This window comes from Leuciscus leuciscus, assembly GCF_965113295.1.
Source record: "Leuciscus leuciscus genome assembly, chromosome: 2".
NCBI lineage: Eukaryota > Metazoa > Chordata > Actinopteri > Cypriniformes > Leuciscidae > Leuciscus > Leuciscus leuciscus.
This window is the reverse complement of record NC_138726.1, coordinates 4,713,499-4,727,330: the sequence shown is the minus strand read 5'-3', so window position 1 is coordinate 4,727,330 and position 13,832 is coordinate 4,713,499. Positions and strand designations below refer to the sequence as shown.

The 13,832-nt window shown below is 40.2% G+C and overlaps 1 long non-coding RNA gene across 1 annotated transcript; it reads right to left on the bottom strand.

The window, feature by feature from the left end:
* Positions 1-4,289: 4,289 nt before the first annotated feature.
* Positions 4,290-4,774, bottom strand: LOC309492231. The gene is made up of 2 exons (XR_014203488.1): positions 4,655-4,774; positions 4,290-4,444 (listed from the first exon to the last, which is right to left on the bottom strand). It is a non-coding gene; the product is annotated as an uncharacterized lncRNA (long non-coding RNA).
* Between the last annotated feature and the right edge of the window lie 9,058 nt (positions 4,775-13,832).

The following is a 13,832-nucleotide window of genomic DNA, read 5'->3' as shown; positions in this document are numbered from 1 at the left end:
CATTATAGTTCCATATCACCTCGCCAAATGATTTCAGTTATTTCAAAGGTCCTTACAGCCGACAAACAACAAAAGAACCAAAACCCACAACGACAATGACCAAGCAAACAAATATAGTAAACAATAAGATAAAAACAATGAATAATTTCCATGTATTTTGTCACAAAATTACGTTTTTGTTATCTACTCTCTCTCCGCACACACATCAGTACGGACACAGAACACAATTATTTTTTATCAGTAAAATAGTTGAACAACTTAAAAGCTACATGACATTCCTCACTAGGCCTACTATGATATTAGACTACATAGCCTAATAAAAGATAATGAATTTCAAACCTGAACCAAACATATTTTTATTCAAAGATCAACAGCCTGTCATTAGTCTTTAGTCAGCCACAAAAAAACAACATTAAAATCATGAAAAAAACTCATCCACGGACAGTTTTTAATGTTTTATCAGACAATAGCCTACCTACTCAAGGTATTATACTATTTTGCTTTAGTAGAATTTTCGGGACAATTAGGGCCGGATTCGGGATTCGGGACAACAGCTTAGATTTTGGGACTGTCCCGAATTTTTCGGGACGTCTGGTCACCCTATTTGCAGGGTCTCGTGCATAACACACCATTCTAAAAAATGTGGCGCTCAAGTTAAAATAAGTTAAACGTTTAACCCTCTATGGAGCGCATTATTTTCTAACCATGAAATATTTTTTTTCAAATACGTTTTTAGTACACGAAATAGCTTCAATCATACAAATCAAAAAATATTTTTTTAGGGTGGGGTACTTACTTAGGGAAACATTGCCAAATGGCAATGCTGTACCACAATGGAAAATGGTCACAAAAGTAGTTTTTGTATAAAATGATATTCTATATTTTTTCTATTTATTTGCTCATTTCTTTTAGAAATTGATAGATTTATATACTTGAAACTCGTGCAAACCAAAAATAAGTAGATCCCTATCGTTTAATCCCTATTTTTCCCAATTATTTGGTTAACTCATCCTCACTCTCATCACATGGAAGAGCTATCTCTTCACTATTGCCCTTTCCGTAAAATATTGCTGTATGCATTCTGAAAAGAATAAATCAGTTTGTTATTTATACATAAATACAACTATACTACAATAAACACTTCAAATAAATAAATAACTGCAATCATATTATTGATGCTATTATAGTATCTATAAAATATCCCAATGGGAAAATACATTACTGCAATTACTGTGGTACAGCGGTGTTAGACTAAGTTAGACTAACTATGTTAGACAAAGTTTATTTTTGAATACAAATATCTAATTTACTTCTCAAAGATGCTGCAAAAAATCCCCCTTGAGAAGAGATGTTTAGAAATGAGGTTAATAGAGCATTTTCTAGAGCACAGGGTGATGGTGGGAACATTCAAATGTCATGTGACTTTAAAACAGTACATCATTGGCTACCTTAAGGCCTGCCCTTTTAATTCGCATAGTGCAATATATTGTTTGTTTTTTCTGAATAAAAAGGAAATAAGTAGAAATTAATTGTTGCCATATGGAAACGCTATACCATACAGGGTAAAAAAAAAAACGCGTTCTGTGTGAACGACCCCTTTTTTTATTAACTCAAAGTTCTAGAATAACTGAAAAGAATGAAAATAAAACTTTTTATTTAAATAAAGTTTATAGAAGATTTGCAGGTTTATCAAGTTTAGGGTTCATTCATAGCATTTTTGAACAAATCGGGATTTTGATTGATTCAGTGATTCATTCATAAAGACTGATTCTATGATTCACTTAGGCCTGGTAATACTCACTGCACATCTAGTAGGGGCGGCAGTGGCTCAGTGGTTCATGTAGGTTCATGTAGATTGTCTACAAACCGGAAGGTTGGTGGTTCAATCCCCGGTTCCACCTGACCAAGTGTCGAGGTGTCCTTGAGCAAGACACCTAACCCCAGCTGCTCCCGACGAGCTGGATCGCCTTGCATGGCTGACACCGCCGTCGGTGTATGAATGAGTGAGTGAATGGGTGAATGTGAGGCAATATTGTAAAGCGCTTTGGTGGCCATTGGGTCTGTGAAAGCGCTATATAAATGCAGTCCATTTACCATTTTAGTACCTAATATTTCATATTTCTATATTCTAAATGTATATATTTAAAACATTACTCTCATAACATTTATTTATGCAATTGTAATTGCAGTGTAAATCCTTTTTGGGTAACACTTTATAATAACGTTCAGTTTTAAGTCATTTATAAGTGGTTAATGATGAACTAATCATTTACAGAACATTCATAAATGAGTAGCAAATGATATACTAACATTTTATGTATGTTTTGTAAATTCCGTTACAAGTCATTTACTAGTGATTAGTAAGTGATTAACTAATTATTTATGAAACATGACTATGTGTTCATAAATGATTAATAAGTGATATGTTAATTATTGTATGTATGTTTTGTAGATTCAGTTATAAGTCATTTACAACTGATTAGTAAATGATTAACTAATCATATACAAAACATGAATATGTGTTTCATAAATGTTTAATAAATAATGTACTTTTTTTTTTGTATATATGTAGCAATTAGAGCAGGGGTGTCCAAACTGAGTCCTGGAGGGCCACTGTCCAGCAGAGTTTAGCTCTAGCCTGCCCTAACACACCTTCCTGGAAGTTTCTAGAATGCTTAGTAAGACCTTGATTATCTGGTTCAGGTGTGTTTAATTGGGGTTGGAGCTAAACTCTGCAGGACAGTGACCCTCCAGGAGCAGGATTGGACATCCCTGAATTAGAGGGTGCAGAAAGTGGTGTAAATGCCTTGAATACACATACAGATAATTTGTAACAGGTAAGTGTCACATATTTACAAGTGATGAATAGTTTACACTTTAGATTAGGGGACGCAGAAAGTGCTGTAAATGATTTATAACCCATTCTGCATCCCCTTATATAAAGTGTAAACTATTCATCACTTGTAAATGTGTTACATATACATTCGTAGATCTTATGCCTTTTTAATTCTTGAAGTGGTAATCTACGAATGAAGTGTAAGACATTTACAAGTGATGAATAGTTTACACTTTAGATTAGGGGACGCAGAAAGTGTTGTAAATGATTTATTCATGCATTTACACATCATCTATAACAGGTGTTGAACACTGTGTACTGCAGTGTAAGTGCTGACTGGTGAGGGTATAGATAGACAGCTGTCTTCTGTAGTGTAGTGTAGTGTGTAGTGTAAGTGCTGACTGGTGAGGGTATAGACAGCTGTCTTCTGTAGTGTAGTGTAGTGTGTAGTGTAGTGTGTAGTGTAGTGTGTACTGCAGTGTAAGTGCTGACTGGTGAGGGTATAGATAGACAGCTGTCTTCTGTAGTGTAGTGTAGTGTGTAGTGTAAGTGCTGACTGGTGAGGGTATAGACAGCTGTCTTCTGTAGTGTAGTGTAGTGTGTAGTGTGTAGTGTAGTGTAGTGTGTACTGCAGTGTAAGTGCTGACTGGTGAGGGTATAGACAGCTGTCTTCTGTAGTATAGTGTAGTGTGTAGTGTAGTGTAGTGTAAGTGCTGACTGGTGAGTGTATAGACAGCTGTCTTCTGTAGTGTAGTGTGTAGTGTAGTGTAGTGTGTAGTGTAGTGTAGTGTAAGTGCTGACTGGTGAGGGTATAGACAGCTGTCTTCTGTAGTGTAGTGTAGTGTGTAGTGTAGTGTAGTGTAGTGTAGTGTAGTGTAAGTGCTGACTGGTGAGTGTATAGACAGCTGTCTTCTGTAGTGTAGTGTGTAGTGTAGTGTAAGTGCTGACTGGTGAGGGTATAGACAGCTGTCTTCTGTAGTGTAGTGTAGTGTGTAGTGTGTAGTGTAGTGTAGTGTAGTGTAGTGTAAGTGCTGACTGGTGAGGGTATAGACAGCTGTCTTCTGTAGTGTAGTGTGTAGTGTAGTGTAGTGTAGTGTAGTGTAGTGTGTAGTGTAGTGTAAGTGCTGACTGGTGAGGGTATAGACAGCTGTCTTCTGTAGTGTAGTGTGTTGTGTAGTGTAGTGTAGTGTAAGTGCTGACTGGTGAGGGTATAGACAGCTGTCTTCTGTAGTGTAGTGTAGTGTAGTGTAGTGTAAGTGCTGACTGGTGAGGGTATAGACAGCTGTCTTCTGTAGTCTAGTGTGTTGTGTAGTGTAGTGTAGTGTAGTGTAAGTGCTGACTGGTGAGGGTATAGACAGCTGTCTTCTGTACTGTAGTGTGTAGTGTAGTGTAAGTGCTGACTGGTGAGGGTATAGACAGCTGTCTTCTGTAGTGTAGTGTAGTGTGTAGTGTAGTGTAGTGTGTAGTGTGTAGTGTAGTGTAGTGTAGTGTGTACTGCAGTGTAAGTGCTGACTGGTGAGGGTATAGACAGCTGTCTTCTGTAGTGTAGTGTGTAGTGTAGTGTAGTGTAGTGTAGTGTAGTGTAGTGTAGTGTAGTGTAAGTGCTGACTGGTGAGGGTATAGATAGACAGACAGCTGTCTTCTGTAGTGTAGTGTGTAGTGTAGTATAGTGTGTTGTGTTGTGTAGTGTAGTGTAGTGTAGTGTAGTGTGTAGTGTAGTGTAAGTGCTGACTGGTGAGGGTATAGACAGCTGTCTTCTGTAGTGTAGTGTAGTGTGTACTGCAGTGTAAGTGCTGACTGGTGAGGGTATAGATAGACAGCTGTCTTCTGTAGTGTAGTGTAGTGTGTAGTGTAAGTGCTGACTGGTGAGGGTATAGACAGCTGTCTTCTGTAGTGTAGTGTAGTGTGTAGTGTAGTGTGTAGTGTAGTGTGTACTGCAGTGTAAGTGCTGACTGGTGAGGGTATAGATAGACAGCTGTCTTCTGTAGTGTAGTGTGTAGTGTAGTGTAAGTGCTGACTGGTGAGGGTATAGACAGCTGTCTTCTGTAGTGTAGTGTAGTGTGTAGTGTGTAGTGTAGTGTAGTGTGTACTGCAGTGTAAGTGCTGACTGGTGAGGGTATAGACAGCTGTCTTCTGTAGTATAGTGTAGTGTGTAGTGTAGTGTAGTGTAAGTGCTGACTGGTGAGTGTATAGACAGCTGTCTTCTGTAGTGTAGTGTGTAGTGTAGTGTAGTGTGTAGTGTAGTGTAGTGTAAGTGCTGACTGGTGAGGGTATAGACAGCTGTCTTCTGTAGTGTAGTGTAGTGTGTAGTGTAGTGTAGTGTAGTGTAGTGTAGTGTAGTGTAAGTGCTGACTGGTGAGTGTATAGACAGCTGTCTTCTGTAGTGTAGTGTGTAGTGTAGTGTAAGTGCTGACTGGTGAGGGTATAGACAGCTGTCTTCTGTAGTGTAGTGTGTAGTGTAGTGTAGTGTAGTGTAGTGTAGTGTGTAGTGTAGTGTAAGTGCTGACTGGTGAGGGTATAGACAGCTGTCTTCTGTAGTGTAGTGTGTTGTGTAGTGTAGTGTAGTGTAAGTGCTGACTGGTGAGGGTATAGACAGCTGTCTTCTGTAGTGTAGTGTAGTGTAGTGTAAGTGCTGACTGGTGAGGGTATAGACAGATGTCTTCTGTAGTGTAGTGTGTTGTGTAGTGTAGTGTAGTGTAAGTGCTGACTGGTGAGGGTATAGACAGCTGTCTTCTGTACTGTAGTGTGTAGTGTAGTGTAGTGTAAGTGCTGACTGGTGAGGGTATAGACAGCTGTCTTCTGTAGTGTAGTGTAGTGTGTAGTGTAGTGTAGTGTGTAGTGTGTAGTGTAGTGTAGTGTAGTGTGTACTGCAGTGTAAGTGCTGACTGGTGAGGGTATAGACAGCTGTCTTCTGTAGTGTAGTGTGTAGTGTAGTGTAGTGTAGTGTAGTGTAGTGTAGTGTAGTGTAGTGTAGTGTAAGTGCTGACTGGTGAGGGTATAGATAGACAGACAGCTGTCTTCTGTAGTGTAGTGTGTAGTGTAGTGTAGTATAGTGTGTTGTGTTGTGTAGTGTAGTGTAGTGTAGTGTAGTGTAGTGTAGTGTAGTGTGTAGTGTAGTGTAAGTGCTGACTGGTGAGGGTATATATAGACAGCTGTCTTCTGTAGTGTGTAGTGTAGTGTAGTGTGTAGTGTAGTGTGTACTGCAGTGTAAGTGCTGACTGGTGAGGGCATAGATAGACAGCTGTCTTCTGTAGTGTAGTGTGTAGTGTAGTGTAGTGTGTAGTGTAGTGTAATGTGTACTGCAGTGTAAGTGCTGACTGGTGAGGGTATAGACAACTGTCTTCTGTAGTGTGTAGTGTAAGTGCTGACTGGTGAGGGTATAGATAGACAGCTGTCTTCTGTAGTGTAGTGTGTAGTGTAGTGTAGTGTAGTGTAGTGTAGTGTAGTGTAGTGTAGTGTAGTGTGTAGTCTAGTGTAGTGTAGTGTAGTGTGTAGTTTAGTGTAAGTGCTGACTGGTGAGGGTATAGATAGACAGCTGTCTTCTGTAGTGTGTAGTGTAGTGTAGTGTAGTGTAGTGTGTAGTGTAGTGCAGAGATGTATAGTAACGAAGTAGAACTACTTCACTACTGTACTTAAGTACTAAAATTAGCAAATTTGGGTATTGACATTGATGGCTTTAACCTCAGCATTTTATTATATGCAGATGATATTGTTGTTTGCACAGATGAAGAAATTAAACTACAAAGAATGTTGGGCATTATGAAGGATTGGTGCAGTGAATGGAGACTTTCTATAAATGTGGATAAAACACAAGTAGTTCATTTTAGAAACCCATCTGTGTCACGCAGTGAATTTGATTTCTTTTTTGGACAAACACAGCTTATGTACTCCAGAACTTATAAATATCTTGGTTTTCTTTTTCACGAAAATATGACATTTTCAGAAGGGAGAAGGGTTCTGTCTGAGTCTGCAGGGAGGGCCCTGGGAGCAGTTATTAATAAGATGAAGTTTTGCCCTGAAATAAGTTTTTTAACATTTACACAGCTGTTTGACACTATGGTGGGATCTGTTTTGTTCTATGTAGCTGGGGTCTGGGGCTTCGAAGATGCTCCTGAATGTAATAGATTGCAGAGCAGAGCCATGAGGTGTTTCCTTGGAGTGCACAGATTCACTACTAGAGCTGCGCTAGAGGGTGATATGGGTTGGGAGCCTTGTTTGGTGAAACAAAAGGCGGAAGTAATGAGATTATGGAATCGCCTTATTAGATTACCTGAAGATAGACTTACTCGGAAAGTTTTCGATTGGGATAAAGCTCACAACTATCCTTGGTCAATGGAGGTCCTTGGAATACTCTCATCAGCAAAAGCACAGTATATATTTACAAATAACTTACAATGTAATATATCTCAGGTCAGACAGTTTTTGTTTAATTCCTATAAAGAGCAATGGCAATGGCAGGTGTTAAATAAGTCTAAATTGAGAAGCTATGTTCATTTTAAAAATGATTACTCCACAGAGCCTTATGTCAAATGTTGGTTAACTAGATTACAAAGGTCTTTGTGTGCCCAGCTCAGAGCAGGGGTGTTGCCTTTGCAGATCGAGGTGGGGCGCTATAAAGGTGTACCAGAAGAGGATAGACTATGTGTTTTGTGTGATTTAAGGGTCGTTGAGGATGAATGGCATTTTTTGTTTTTCTGTCCTGTATATCATGATTTAAGAATGGGTATGTTTGAGAGAATTCAATATAAAAAGCCTGATTTGTTTTGGATGACGGATGGGGATATGTTGAGCTGGCTCTTTGAAAATGAAATTTATAGTTTGGCTAGATATGTGGAAAAGGCGTGGAAACTTAGGCAAAGGAATTTATATCCTGGCCTAAATTGACAGTGTTTCTTTTTGTTTGTTTATATTGTGAAAATGATGGTAATGTACTCTGTATGATGGTCATCTTCCTATGTACTTTGTGTGATGGTCATCTTTCTATGTTATGTCTGTTTTATGTTAATAGTGTCTTTTAAGCCTAATTGGGCTGGGCACGTAAGTGCAAGACACTTTAATAAAAATCAATTCAATTCAATTCAATTCACTAAAAGGCTGTATCTGTACTTTACTAGAGTATTATTTTTTTCTCCTACTTCCACTTTTACTTCAGTACATATTTTCGATGAGTTTAATACTTTTACTCCGATACATTTTTTATGTGCTGCATCGTTACTCGTTACAAAATTTTTTTTTTACGAATCATTCCAAACCCACATAATCACTGCCAGAGCGGTAGATGGCTCTGTCACCAGGTTTGATGAAGCTGGCCCAGCGATCAAGAAGACCGCGCGTGCTCCCGTTCTGCCTTTCGCTCTGCTGCCTGCCTTCATTGAGAACATTTGAGCTTTAATTTGTTTCGAGATGGAAGAACCAGAAACACCACCTTCAACTTCGAGTGATCGTGGCGGTGAGGGTGAGGAAGGAGAACAGAGTCCATGTTTTGATTTGTCGGAGTGAAAGACAATTCATGAATATAGAATGAAGTGCGTGTAACTGTTAGCTGTCATGAGGACGCCGACGAACTGAATCGTTTTTTGTTTAAATAGTTTAAAGTTACTATTAGATGTAATGTTATTACCTTGACAAACTATACATCATTAAAATGATATAAGACTCAAGTTTCAGTATTTGAGCACTATTTTATTCCGAGAAACTTATAGGGACAGTTATGTCTTAATTTGTGTCATGAGTTATATGTAATAGAAAAAATAGTCGATACGTTTAATATGAATTATAAGCGTCAGCCGCTCCCATTCAGGAAAAAAAGACCTCCTGTGCTGTCGTCATGACAGCGCTTGACAAAACAACGTCCCTCAGGGCTTTTACCTAAAAAATGTGCAGATTTTGACAAATATTGATAGATTTCCTAGGTTTAAATCAGATTTCTATAGAGAGGAATAATATTTATTGAGATTATAACCAAAATGGACTGATGTAATCATTGAGCGCCACTGGATACTCTAATGTACTGTGTTTTCAGTCCATACTGGCAGCCTGAGGGCGCTCTATGTACATTTAGTACATATATGGAACACATGAAGAAGAGCCATTCCAGGAACTCCCTGACATAAACAAACATAGATATCATATAAAGGCTAGATGTCTTAAGGCGGAGTCACTTCCGGCATCACCGGCGGCCATCTTAGGACAGGGCTCTGTGAATTAAGGTGAGTGAGCAGCACGCACACAAATCCTCTTATCTCGCTGAAATCTGGACGGATTTACAAACGGTTTGGTTTCTTACAAACGTTATTAACGTGGCTATAATTCTGAATGCTTAAACATTTTGAACATAATTATTCATATGTATGCAGTATAATAGCTACATCTCTGACGTTTATAACAAACCAAACCGTTTGAAAATCGGTAGAAAATTGAGCAAGTTATGGTTATTTAAAAGTACATGCACCATGTTATGAGTGAGCGAGCACCCTGTCTTAAGATGGCCGCCGTGTGCGGATGTCGAGCTCCATTGGCCAGCAGCGCGTACGAGACATCTAGCCTTTATATGATATCTATGTAAACAAAGCTTCCAGAGATCACTGTTACATGCTGATAAATACCCAATAAGCTGTGGAGAAAAAAGGCACAAGCAGGGAAGAGAAGAGAGGGATGCTTTAAAGGGGGAAGAGACATATTTGATCTTTTTTTGTTTACAAAGAGTTAAAGGGACTATGTGTAGCTTTTTAGGTATTTTATTATCTAAAATCAATATTTTTATTCATAAATATGCCCTCAATGGTGTACAAATACCTATGCCAATGATCAGACTAATCCTCGTAAACAAGAATTTATTATCTTTATATACATAGGACGGGTAGGTCCACGGAGGCTTCCATGTAGTTCCGCCATCTTGAAAAACTATAATAGCAGAGAGGGACAAAAAGTACTAGGCCAAGGCGTTTCCACAACGCGTTTTCGTTCAGAACCAGCGTCACGTGACTGAAGCCAGCAGAAGCGGAGGCGCAGAGCAGTGAGAGGCGCTTGTCACTGCCGCGGCAAGTTTAAAAGGATGCACACTGCACGATTATTTATACACCGTTCATTCATACATATGCTGAGTCACAGGATAAGGAGTCCTTGTCGTCAAAAAAGTCCAAAATAGACCGTAAAAGGAAACGTGACCGGAGATTACAAAAACAAGGGTTAATGTCGGGATAGCTAATGCAGGAGAAAGCTTTCAAAAGAGACCCTGAAGTTGCCTGCTTTCTTCTCGACAGGTAAGTCAATGTTACGGTCTTAATTACAAGCTTTTTTTCATTGCTTGGTTGTGTACTTTATTATATAGACAGTCGAACATTTATAGTTAAAAGTTAAACAGGCTCTGTGATGAATAGCAGCTATTGAGTAAAGTAACGTTAGAGAAGGCTCTGATGATGATGATATCTAACAATGCACGTACTTCAAAAAATATAACGAGTAAAGGCGGCATTACTACTAATTACCATAGTTAGGCTAATGTTTTTCACAGTCAGTAATTGATAACTGTAACATTCATTTTTTCGTTGTTTCAAGTTTCAGTTTGTTTTAAATAACAAACCTGTTCACCCGATGAAAAACTCGAAGTGCTATTATAAGACATCCTGTCATAGCTTTTTGGTACAAAACGGCAACCGTAGATGCAACGCGCATTTGAAAAAGTGAGGCGCTGGAGAGCATTATTCGTTTGAATGCAAAATACAATTTCACCACTAGATGGGAGAAATTCCTACACAGAGTCCCTTTAAGCTCAGTGTTTTAAGTTGCTCTTGTACATTCCTGTTCTTGTACTGCTACTTCAGCCAAATTAATTGTGAGTGTCCTAAACATTTGAAATAATATAAACAATATGATGTTCAAATTTTTTTCTGTTTTCTTTAATAACTTCATAACACAATACTTGTACTTTTACTTTCAGTACTTGAGTAGTACATTTTTAAATAAACTACTTGCAATACTTAAGTACAAAATTTTTTGAATACTTTAGTACTTCTACTTAGCCTAAGTGTTGTGCTTAAAGAACACTTCAACTTCTACTCAAGTCACTTTTTTAATAGAGCACTTGTACTTTTACTCAAGTCTGGGTCTCTAGTACTTTAAACATCTCTGGTGTAGTGTGTACTGCAGTGTAAGTGCTGACTGGTGAGGGTATAGATATACAGCTGTCTTCTATAGTGTAGTGTAGTGTAGTGTAGTGTGTAGTGTAGTGTAGTGTAGTGTAGTGTAGTGTAGTGTGTAGTGTAGTTTGTAGTGTAGTGTAGTGTAGTGTAGTGTAGTGTAGTGTGTAGTGTGTAGTGTGTAGTGTAGTGTAGTGTAGTGTAGTGTAGTGTGTAGTGTAGTGTAGTGTAGTGTAGTGTAGTGTGTAGTGTGTAGTGTAGTGTAAGTGCTGACTGGTGAGGGTATAGATAGACAGCTGTCTTCTGTAGTGTAGTGTGTAGTGTGTAGTGTAAGTGCTGACTGGTGAGGGTATAGACAGCTGTCTTCTGTAGTGTAGTGTAGTGTAGTGTAGTGTGTAGTGTAGTGTGTAGTGTGTAGTGTAAGTGCTGACTGATGAGGGTATAGACAGCTGTCTTCTGTAGTGTAGTGTGTAGTGTGTACAGCAGTGTAAGTGCTGACTGGTGAGGGTATAGAGAGCTGTCTTCTGTAGTGTAGTGTAGTGTAGTGTAGTGTGTACTGCAGTGTAAGTGCTGACTGGTGAGGGTATAGACAGCTGTCTTCTGTAGTGTGTAGTGTAGTGTGTAGTGTAGTGTGTACTGCAGTGTAAGTGCTGACTGGTGAGGGTATAGACAGCTGTCTTCTGTAGTGTAGTGTAGTGTAAGTGCTGACTGATGAGGGTATAGACAGCTGTCTTCTGTAGTGTGGAGTGTAGTGTAGTGTAGTGTAGTGGGTACTGCAGTGTAAGTGCTGACTGGTGAGGGTATAGACAGCTGTCTTCTGTAGTGTAGTGTAGTGTGTAGTGCAGTGTAAGTGCTGACTGATGAGGGTATAGACAGCTGTCTTCTGTAGTGTAGTGTGTAGTGTAGTGTAGTGTGTACTGCAGTGTAAGTGCTGACTGGTGAGGGTATAGACAGCTGTCTTCTGTAGTGTAGTGTGTAGTGTAGTGTAGTGTGTACTGCAGTGTAAGTGCTGACTGGTGAGGGTATAGACAGCTGTCTTCTGTAGTGTAGTGTAGTGTGTACTGCAGTGTAAGTGCTGACTGATGAGGGTATAGACAGCTGTCTTCAGTAGTGTAGTGTAGTGTGTACTGCAGTGTAAGTGCTGACTGGTGAGGGTATAGACAGCTGTCTTCTGTAGTGTGTAGTGTAGTGTAGTGTGTAGTGTAGTGTGTACTGCAGTGTAAGTGCTGACTGGTGAGGGTATAGACAGCTGTCTTCTGTAGTGTGGTGTGTAGTGTAGTGTAGTGTAGTGTGTACTGCAGTGTAAGTGCTGACTGGTGAGGGTATAGACAGCTGTCTTCTGTAGTGTGTAGTGTAGTGTGTAGTGTAGTGTAGTGTGTAGTGTAGTGTAGTGTGTAGTGCAGTGTAAGTGCTGACTGATGAGGGTATAGACAGCTGTCTTCTGTAGTGTAGTGTGTAGTGTAGTGTAGTGTGTAGTGTAGTGTGTAGTGTAGTGTCCGCTCCCTGAAGTACAACAAGTCTCCTGGCTCTGACAATATTCCGGCAGAACTGCTAAAACATGGAGGGTATCTCTGCACAAGAACACTACACCATTACATCACCAAGGTTTGGGCTGATGAATTCATCCCACAACATTGGAGGGATGCTAGTATTGTCACCATATATAAAAGTAAAGGGGATAGGGCTATTTGTGATAACCATAGGGGCATATCACTTCTTGCTGTGGCAGGTAAGGTCCTGGCCAAGGTGATGCTACAAAGACTGATCAATGACATCACAGAGTCTATGTTACCCGAGTCACAGTGCGGGTTTAGAAGGAACAGGAGTACAGTCGACATGGTCTTCACAAAGGCATGGCAACTCCAGGAAAAGTGCAGGGAGCAACACAAAGATCTGTTTATGGCTTTTGTCGACCTCTCCAAAGCCTTCGACACTGTGCAGAGAGATCTCTTGTGGGAAGTCCTCCTCCGGTTCGGATGCCCCACTAAGTTTGTCAACATCCTCCGTCAGTTTCATGATGGAATGACTGCTAGGGTGATAATAGGAGGTCAACAGTCAAGCCCTTTCCCTGTGCGCACAGGGGTAAGGCAGGGGTGTGTACTTGCACCAGTGCTTTTTAACATCTTCCTCATATGTGTCACCCAGCTTCTCCACAAGGAGATTGAAGACAACAGTGGGGTGACAGTGGCGTACAGGCTGGACGGTAACCTCTTTAATATCAGGAGACTGCAGGCAACCACCAAACTGCACAGAGTGAGGATACTTGAGCTGCAGTATGCCGATGACTGCGCTCTTGTATCTCACTCTTCAGAAGACCTCCAGTCTGTCTTAGATGCAGCAGTGAGGGCATATAGCAGGATGGGGTTGACCATCAACACTGCCAAAACAGTGATAATCTGCCAGTTGAGTGCAAACATCCCACCCGCACCACCCATCTTCTCTGTTGCAGATGAAAAACTGTCAGTTGTTCCATCATTCAAATATCTGGGGAGCATTATCTCTGAAGACAATAGCATTGACAATGAGGTCCAGAACAGAATCAAACAAGCATCAGCTGCCTTTGGAAGACTCCGGCGGCGGGTTTTTCAGAATAAGAACCTTCATCTCAACACAAAAATCTGTGTCTACCAAGCGGTCTGCATCACCACCCTCCTCTACAGCTGTGAAGCCTGGGTTACTTACAGCCGCCACATCAAGTCCCTGGAACACTTCCACATCTGCTGTCTGCAGCGCATCCTGGGAATCACTTGGCATGACAGAGTGCCCCACACTGAGATCCTCAGAAGAGCAGGTTGCAGGAGTATTGAGGCCACAATCACCCAGCACCAACTGCGCTGGTTGGGGCATGTCATAAGGAT